Source organism: Triticum urartu, chromosome 5A (genome assembly GCF_056163025.1).
Source record: "Triticum urartu cultivar PI428250 chromosome 5A, HENAU_Tu73, whole genome shotgun sequence".
Classification (NCBI taxonomy): Eukaryota; Viridiplantae; Streptophyta; class Magnoliopsida; order Poales; family Poaceae; genus Triticum; species Triticum urartu.
Window position 1 is genome coordinate 376,311,539 of NC_141877.1, and position 10,164 is coordinate 376,321,702.

Below are 10,164 nucleotides of genomic sequence, written 5' to 3' on the forward strand. Positions count from 1 at the left end.
GTAGAAGCCCTCCATGATGGATGCCCCCTCCGACGGAGCTCCGGAACAGGCCCCAAGATGGGATCTCGTGGATACAGAAAGTTACGGTGGTGGAATTAGGGTTTTGGCTCCGTATCTGATCGTTTGGGGGTACGTAGGTATATATAGGAGGAAGGAGTACGTCGATGGAGCAACAGGGGGCCCACCAGGGTGGAGGGCGTGCCTGGGGGGTAGGCGCGCCCCCTACCTCGTGGCCTCCTCCTTTATTTCTTGACATAGGGTCCAAGTCTCCTGGATCATGTTCGGTGAGAAAATCACGTTCCCGAAGGTTTCATTCCGTTTGGACTCCGTTTGATATTCCTTTTCTTCGAAACCCTAAAATAGGCAAAAAACAGCAATTCTGGGCTGGGCCTCCGGTTAATAGGTTAGTCCCAAAAATAATATAAAAGTGGATAATAAAGCCCAATAATGTCCAAAACAATAGATAATATAGCATGGAGCAATCAAAAATTATAGATACGTTCGAGACGTATCACATCTCACGTGATGATCGGACATGGTTTAGTTGATTTGGATCACGTGATCACTTAGATGATTAGAGGGATGTTTATCTAAGTGGGAGTTCTTAAGTTATATGATTAATTGAACTTTAATTTATCTTGAACTTAGTCCTGGTAGTATTAGCATATCTATGTTGTAGATCAATAGCTCGCATTTAGCTCCCCTGTTTATTTTGATATGTTCCTAGAGAAAACTAAGTTGAAAAATGTTAGTAGCAATGATGCGGACTTGGTCCATGATCTGAGGATTATCCTCATTGCTGCACAGAAGAATTATGTCCTTGATGCACCGCTAGGTGACGGACCTATTGCAGGAGCATATGCAGACGTTATGAACGTTTGGCAAAGCTCGGTATGATGACTACTTGATAGTTTAGTGCACCATGCTTTACGGCTAAGAATCGGGGCTTTAAAGACGTTTTGAACGCCATGGAGCATATCAGATGTTCCAAGAGTTGAAATTAGTATTTCAGACTCATGCCCATGTCAAAAGGTTTGAGACCTTTGACAAGTACTTTGCCTACAAGATGGAGGAGAATTCCTCAGCTAGTGAGCATGTGCTCAGAATGTCTGAGTACTACAATCACTTGAATCAAGTGGGTTAATCTTCCAGATAAGATAGTGATTGACAGAGTTCTCTAGTCACTATCACCAAGTTACTAGAACTTCGTGATGAACTATAATATGCAAGGGATAACGGAAACGATTCCCAAGCTCTTCGTGATGCTGAAATCGACGAAAGTAGAAATCAAGAAAAACATCAAGTGTTGATGGTTGAAAAGACCACTAGTTTCAAGAAAAGGGGCAAAGGGAAGAAGGGGAACTTCAAGAAGAACGGCAAGCAAGTTGTTGCTCAAGTGAAGAAGCTCAAGTCTGGATCTAAGCCTGAGACTAAGTGCTTCTACTAAAAAGGGACTGGTCACTGGAAGCGGAACTACCCCAAGTAATTGGCGGATAAGAAGGATGGTAAGGTGAACATAGGTATATGTGATATACATGTTATTGATGTGTACTTTACTAGTGTTTATAGCAACCCCTCAGTATTTGATACTAGTTCAGTTGCTAAGAGTAGTAACTCGAAACGGGAGTTGCAGAATGAACAGAAACTAGTTAAGGGTGAAGTGACGATGTGTGTTGGAAGTAGTTCCAAGATTGATATGATCATCATCGCACACTCCCTATACTTTTGGGATTAGTGTTGAACCTAAATAAGTGTTATTTGGTGTTTGCGTTGAGCATGAATATGATTTAATCATGTTTATTGCAATACGGTTATTCATTTAAAGTCAGAGAATAATTGTTGTTCTGTTTACATGGATAAAACCTTCAATGGTCATACACCCAATGAAAATAGTTTGTTGGATCTCGATCGTAGTGATATACATATTCATAATATTGAAGCCAAAAGATGTAAAGTTAATAATGATAGTGCAACTAGTATGTGGCACTGCCATTTAGGTCATATTGGTGTAAAGCGCATGAAGAAACTCCATGCTGATGGGCTTTTGGAATCACTTGATTATGAATCACTTGATTCTTGCGAACCATGCCTCATGGGCAAGATGACTAAGACTCCGTTCTCTGGAACAATGGAGTGAGCCACTGACTTGTTGGAAATAATACATACCGATGTATGCGGTCCAATGACTGTTGAGGCTCTTGGCGGGTATCATTGTTTTCTGACCTTCATAGAAAATTTGAGCAGATATGGGTATATCTACTTGACGAAACATAAGTCTGAAACATTTTGAAAAGTTCAAAGAATTTCAGAGTGAAGTAGAAAATCATCGTGACAAGAAAATAAAGATTCTACGATCTGACCGCGGAGACAAATATTTGAGTTACGAGTTTGGTCTTCAATTAAAACAATGTGGAATAGTTTCACAAATTCATGCCACCTGGAACACCATAGCATAATGGTGTGTCCGAACATCATAACCGTACTTTATTGGATATAGTGCAATCTATGATGTTTCTTACCGATTTATCACTATAGTTTTGGGGTTATGCATTAGAGATAGATGCATTCACGTTAAAAAGGGCACCATCTAAATCCGTTGAGACAACACCGTATGAACTGTGGTTTGGCAAGAAACCAAAGTTGTCGTTTCTTAAAGTTTGGGGTTGCGATGCTTATGTGAAAAAGTTTCATCCTGATAAGCTCAAACCCAAATCGGAAAAATGTGTCTTCATAGGATACCTAAAGGAGACAGTTGGGTACACCTTCTATCACAGATCTGAAGGCAAGACATTCGTTGCTAAGAATGGATCCTTTCTAGAGAAGGAGTTTCTATCGAAAGAAGTGAGTGGGAGGAAAGTAGAACTTCATGAGGTAACTGTACCTGCTCCCTTATTGGAAAGTAGTTCATCACAGAAATTCTGTTCCTGTGACTCCTACACCAATTAGTGAGGAAGCTAATGATGATGATCATGTAACTTCAGATCAAGTTACTACTGAACCTTGTAGGTCAACCAGAGTGAGATCCGCACCAGAGTGGTACGGTAATCCTATTCTGGAGGTCATGTTACTTGACCATGATGAACCTACGAACTATGAAGAAGCGATGGTGAGCCTAGATTCCGCGAAATGGCTTGAGGCCATGAAATCTGAGATGGGATCCATATATGAGAACAAAGTGTAGGACTTTGGTTGACTTGCCCGATGATTGGCAAGCCATAGAAAATAAATGGATCTTCAAGAAGAAGACAGACGCTGATAGTAGTTTTACTATCTACAAAGCTAGACTTGTCGAAAAGGGTTTTGACAAAGTTCAAGGTGTTGACTACGATGAGATTTTCTCACTCGCAGCGATGCTTAAGTCTGTCCGAATCATGTTAGCAAATTGCCACATTTTATGAAATCTGGCAAATGGATGTCAAAACTACATTCCTTAATGGATTTCTTAAAGAAGAGTTGTATATGATGCAACCAGAAGGTTTTGTCGATCCTAAAGGTGCTAACAAAATGTGCAAGCTCTAGCGATCCATTTATGGACTGGTGCAAGCCTCTTGGAGTTGGAATAAACGTTTTGATAGTATGATCAAAGCATATGGTTTTATACAGACTTTTGAAGAAGCCTGTATTTACAAGAAAGTGAGTGGGAGCTCTGTAGCATTTCTAATCTTATATGTGGATGACATATTGTTGATTGGAAATGATATATAATTTTTGGATAGCATAAAAGGATACTTGAATAAGAGTTTTTCAATGAAGAACCTCGGTGAAGCTACTTACATATTGAGCATCAAGATCTATAGAGATAGATCAAAGACGCTTGATAAGTTTTTCAATGAGCATATACCTTAACAAGTTTTTGAAGTAGTTCAAAATGGAACAGTCAAAGAAAGAGTTCTTGCCTGTGTTACAAGGTGTGAAATTGAGTAAGACTCAAAGCCCGACCACAGCAGAAGATAGAAAGAGAATGAAAGTCATTCCCTATGCCTCAGTCATAGGTGCTATAAAGTATGCCATGTTGTGTACCAGACCTATTGTATACCCTACACTGAGTTTGGCAAGGGAGTACAATAGTGATCTAGGAGTAGATCACTGGACATCGGTCAAACTTATACTTAGCGGAATAAGGATATGTTTCTCGATTATGGAGGTGACAAAAGGTTCGTCGTAAAGAGTCACGTCGATGCAAGCTTTGACACCGATCTGGATGACTCTAAGTCTCGATCTAGATACATATTGAAAGTGGGAGCAATTAGATAGAGTAGCTCCGTGCAGAGCATTGTATACATAGATATTTGCAAAATACTTACGGATCTGTATGTGACAGACCCATTGACTAAAAGGATCTGGATGTGACAGACCCGTCGACTAAAATTATCTCACAAGCAAAACATGATCACACCTTAGTACTCTTTGGGTGTTAATCACATAGCGATGTGAACTAGATTACTGACTCTAGTAAACCCTTTGGGTGTTGGTCACATATTGATGTGAACTATGGGTGTTAACCACATAAAGATGTGAACTATTGCTGTTAAATCACATGGCAATGTGAACTAGATTATTGACTCTAGTGCAAGTGGGAGACTGAAGGAAATATGCCCTAGAGGCAATAATAAAGTTATCATTTATTTCCTTATTTCATGATAAATGTTTATTATTCATGCTAGAATTGTATTAACCAGAAACATAATACATGTGTGAATACATAGACAAACATAGTGTCACTAGTATGCCTCTACTTGACCAGCTCGTTAATCAAAGATGGTTAAGTTTCCTAACCATAGACATGAGTTGTCATTTGATTAACGGGATCACATCATTAGGAGAATGATGTGATTGACTTGACCCATTCCGTTAGCTTAGCACTTGATCGTTTAGTATTCTGCTATTGCTTTCTTCATGACTTATATATGTTCCTATGACTATGAGATTATGCAACTCCCGTTTACCGGAGGAACACTTTGTGTGCTACCAATCATCACAACATAACTGGGTGATTATAAAGGTGCTCTACAGGTGTCTCCAAAGGTATTCAAGATTAGGATTTGTCACTCCGATTGTCGAAGAGGTATCTCTGGGCCCTCTCGGTAATGCACATCACTATAAGCCTTGTAAGCAATGTGACTAATGAGTTAGTTACGAAATGATGTATTACGGAATGAGTAAAGAGACTTGCCGGTAACGATATTGAACTAGGTATTGAGATACCGACGATCGAATCTCGGGCAAGTAACATACTGATGACAAAGGGAACAACGTATGTTGTTATGCGGTTTGACCGATAAAGATCTTCGTAGAATATGTGGGAGCCAATATGAGCATCTAGGTTCTGCTATTGGTTATTGGCCGGAGACGTGTCTCGGTCATGTTTACATAGTTCTCGAACCCATAGGGTCCGCACGCTTAAAGTTTCGGTGACGATTGTATTATGAGTTTATGTGATTTGATGTACCTAAGGTAGTTCGGAGTCCCGGATGAGATCAGGGACATGACGAGGAGTCTCGAAATGGTCGAGATGTAAAGATCGATATATTGGATGACTATATTCGGACATCGGAAAGGTTCCGAGTGATTCGGGTATTTTCGGAGTACCGGGGAGTTACGGGAATTCACCGGGAGAAGTATTGGGCCTTATTGGGCCATACGAGAATAGAGGAGAGAGACCAAAAGGAAGGAGGCGCGTGCGCCCCCTCTGGTCCGAATTGGACAGGGGTGCAGCCCCCTTTTCCTTCTCCCTCTCCCCCTCTTTCCTTCTCTCCTACTCCGGAAAGGAAAGGGGAATCCTACTAGGACTTGGGAATCCTACTAGGACTTGGGAGTCCTAGTAGGACTCCCCACACTTGGTGCGCCTCCTCTAGGGCCGGCCTCTCCCTCCCTCCTTTATATACGGGGGAAGGGGGGCACCTCTAGACACAACAATTGATCTCTTAGATCTTTTAGCCGCGTGTGGTGCCCCCCCACCATAATCCACCTCGGTCATATCATAGCGGTGCTTAGGCGAAGCCCTGCGTCGGTAGAACATCATCATCGTCACCACGCCGTCGTGCTGACGGAACTCTCCCTCAAAGCTTGGCTGGATCGGAGTTCGAGGGACGTCATCGAGTTGAACATGTGCAGAACTCGGAGATGTCATGCGTTCGGTGCTTGATCGATCGGATCATGAAGACATACAACTACATCAACCGCGTTGTGCTAACGCTTCTGCTTTCGGTCTACGAGGGTACGTGGACACACTCTCCCCTCTCGTTGCTATGCATCACCATGATCTTGCGTGTGCGTAGGAATTTTTTTTGAAATTACTATGTTCCCCAACACTCTAGCAGTCCCCGCATTTTGCCGAACTGTAAACTGTGTTTGCAGGTTGCACGAGGGCGTTTATGCAGGCTAAAAAATGCGGCGGCAGAACAGAAACCGCAAACAAACTCGTAATATTTAAAAAAGTTGTTTCGCGCGAGAAATTTAAGCAGCAGCTCGCCGGAGCTCACTTGCATAGATGGTTCTTCTTTGCATAAGTTCGTACACTCCACATACATACATATTAAAGGTCAGAGATGCTAGACAGGGCCTATGCTACCGCACCACTACAACAAAATTAAGCTCACCAGAGCTCCTGCGGTAGCTGCCCACCGGCGGCGATCAGTCGGAGTCGGAGGAGTCGGAGGAGTTGGAGTCGAGGTCGATGTAGAGCTTCGCCTGCTCCGCCTTCATCACGCGCACGTCAGCCTCCTTCAATGCGTGCGCCTGTGATGCCGTGACACCCATCTCGAAGCAGAGCCACTCGTATTCGAGCTCGCGCCGGATGCGCTCTTCCATCTCCTCCTGCTCCCTCACCGACCGCTCGAGGACGACGCGCTCGAGGAGCTCCTCCAGGGGGAGGTAGTCCTCGGTCCCGATGACGCCTCGGCGCGGCGGCGCATCGAGCACGGCCTCCTCCGGCTCCCTCTTCACCGAAACGAGCCGCGAGCTCGATGCGCCCGTGGATGAGCACCCCGCGGACCAGTGGCCGGATGAGCTCCCCGCGTACCAGTTGCCGAAGGAGGCATGGCGGCGACGGGCGAGCTCAAGATCGAAGTCCTCGAGCTCGCGGCGGTTGAAGGCCGGCGGCGGCCGATAGCGCGGTTGAGCCACCGACGTGCCCCCCACTTACACGGCCGTCAGATCTGGCGCGGCGGCGGCGCTCCGCCTCATCCCCTGAGTCGTCCATGGCGGTCGAAGGCTCGCCGGCGGCGACAAATCGAGCGGCGCAGTGGGGAATTGAGGGCAAACGCGGCTGCGGGGGGATAGGGTTTCGACCTGCATCTGCCCCGCAAACCCGCAGTTATACTGGCTCGGGGGTAGCGTTTGCGGGCTGCGGCGGAAATATTTACGAGCCGGACACCGATGCGGGCTCTAGTCTGGCCAGAATAATGGGCCGAGCCCGTATAATCGCCGGAATTATGCGGGTTCGCGCTGGATGCGGGGTCTGCTAGAGTTGCTCTTAGACCATGGAGGCGTGATGGATCTGTGTTTCCGGTCTTCATTGTCTGTATTCATGTGTCTTCAGTTTGGATTTTTTTGATCTATGTTTCTCTTTGTTGGCAGTGATTGTTGTGAAGGAAATATGCCCTAGATGCAATAATAAAGTTGTTATTTTATATTTCCTTATATCATGATAAATATTTATTATTCATGCTAGAATTGTATTAACCGGAAACTTGATACATGTGTGGATACATAGACAAGACACCGTGTCCCTAGTAAGTCTCTACTAGACTAGCTCGTTAATCAAAGATGGTTAAGTTTCCTAACCATAGACATGTGTTGTCATTTGATAAACGAGATCACATCATTAGGAGAATGATGTGATGGACAAGACTCATCTGTTAGCTTAGCATATAGATCGTTTAGTTTTATTGCTATTGCTTTGTTCATGTCATATACATATTCTTTTGACTATGAGATTATGCAACTCCTGAATACGAGAGGAATACCTTGTGTGCTATCAAACGTCACAACATAACTAGGTGATTATAAAGATGCTCTACAAGTATCTCCGAAGGTGTTTGTTGGGTTGGCATAGATCGAGATTAGGATTTGTCACTCCGAGTATCGGAGAGGTATCTCTGGGCCCTCTCGGTAATACACATCATAAGAAGCCTTGCAAGCAAAGTGACTAATGAGTTAGTTGCAAGATGATGTATTACGGAACAAGTAAAGAGACTTGCCGGTAACAAGATTGAACTAGGTATGAAGATACCGACGATCGAATCTCGGGCAAGTAACATACCGATGGACAAAGAGAATAACGTATGTTGTCATAATGGCTCGACCGATAAAGATCTTCGTAGAATATGTAGGAACCAATATGAGCATCCAGGTTACGCTATTGGTTATTGACCGGAGAGGTGTCTCGGTCATGTCTACATAGTTCTCGAACCCGTAGGGTCTGCACGCTTAACGTTCGATGACGATATAGTATTATGTGAGTTTTTTGATTTGGCTGCCGAATGTTGTTTGGAGTCTCGGATGAGATCATGGACATGATGAGGAGTCTCAAAATGGTCAAGAGGTAAAGATTGATATATAGGATGATGGTATTCAGATACTGGAAGTGTTCTGGGGTACCGGGTACATATCGGGTCATCGGAAAGGGGTTCCGGGCACCCCCGACAAAGTTATGGGCCTAATGGGCCAAGAGGGGAAACGCAGCAGCCAGCATGGGCTGATGCGCCCCCTATATAGGCCGAACCTGGAGGGGGAGAAGAGGGGAAGAGAGAAAGGAAGGGGGGATTCGGCCTCCCCCTTCCTTCCCTCCTCCCTCTTCCGGAAATTATGCTAGGGGGAGGGGGCGAATAGGACTAGGGCCCCAATTAGGGTTCCTCCTACTTGTGCGCCCCCTTGGCTCCTCCCTCTCCCTCCCACCCATATATATGAAGGGGGGAGGCGCCTAGAACACACAACAACATCTGTTAGCCATGTGCGGTGCCCCCTCCACAGATTACACCCTCGGTCATATTCTCGCAGTGCTTAGGTGAAGCCCTGCGCGGATCACTTCACCATCACCGTCACCACGCCGTCGTGCTGACGGAACTCATCTACTTCCTCGACAGTTTGCTGGATCAAGAGTTCGAGGGACGTCATCGAGCTGAACGTGTGCAGAACTCGAAAGTGTCGTACGTTTGGTACTTGATCGGTCGGAACGAAAAGAAGTTCGACTACATCAACCGTACTGTCAAACGCTTTCGCTTTCAGTCTACGAAGGTACGTAGACACACTCTCCCCCTCTCGTTGCTATGCGTCTCCTAGATAGATCTTGCATGAGCGTAGGAATTTTTTTGAAATTACATGCTACGTTTCTCAACATGTTGTTCTAGTGTGTTGGTCTGTTGGGACCTTAGCACGGCAACTTCTCGACTGTCTCCGTAACAATGTTTGTCTAGCTCTAGTGAGGGAGGGGCGATAACGACGGCACTCCGACTTACTCCAATGCTTGTAGTCGTCGCTAGATGATCTACGGACATAAATGTAATTTGTATTACTTCTCATGTTCGTTATACAGTCATGATGTTTGACCAATAGGTTGGAAGTTTTCTTAGAAAGAAAAAAGAGTTCTTGAACTAAAATGTTCCCTGGCCATGAGTTTATTGACAAATGGTGTCTTTTTCATAACAATTAAATGCACACAAATGTGGCAATCGGTCCTTAAACTAAATCAAACACATCTGGCACGCAGCACTAGTAACAAAGTGGAGAGATACATGGATTGTACAAAAGGCTAATAAGCTTTTGTAACTATTTGCTACTTCAGGACTTCCTCACGTTTTCTACTCTAACCCTATGTAGTTACGATAAACTTTTCCCTTTAGACTTCAACGGAGAGTCCGTGGATTCGCCTCCCTTCTGCTTAGGTTAGAATTTTTAGTCCTCGCAGGTACGGCGCTTAGGTGGATGGCAGCGCTTCTTCTTTGAATTTGTCTTCGAGGCTTCGATCTTTCTCGAGTTCATCCGTTAGGCCTTATTCAACGGAGCTTCGGCGTAGATTCCTACCGTCTCCCTAGGGTGGTGACGTTAGGGTTTCTCGTCATGTGGCGAGAGTTGGGTCAGGTGCTTCAGATCTATGCAAGAGTTCAATGGCGACAACTGCGGCTCCAGGGCATTGGTCCTTAAGGGCACATGTACGAAGACTTT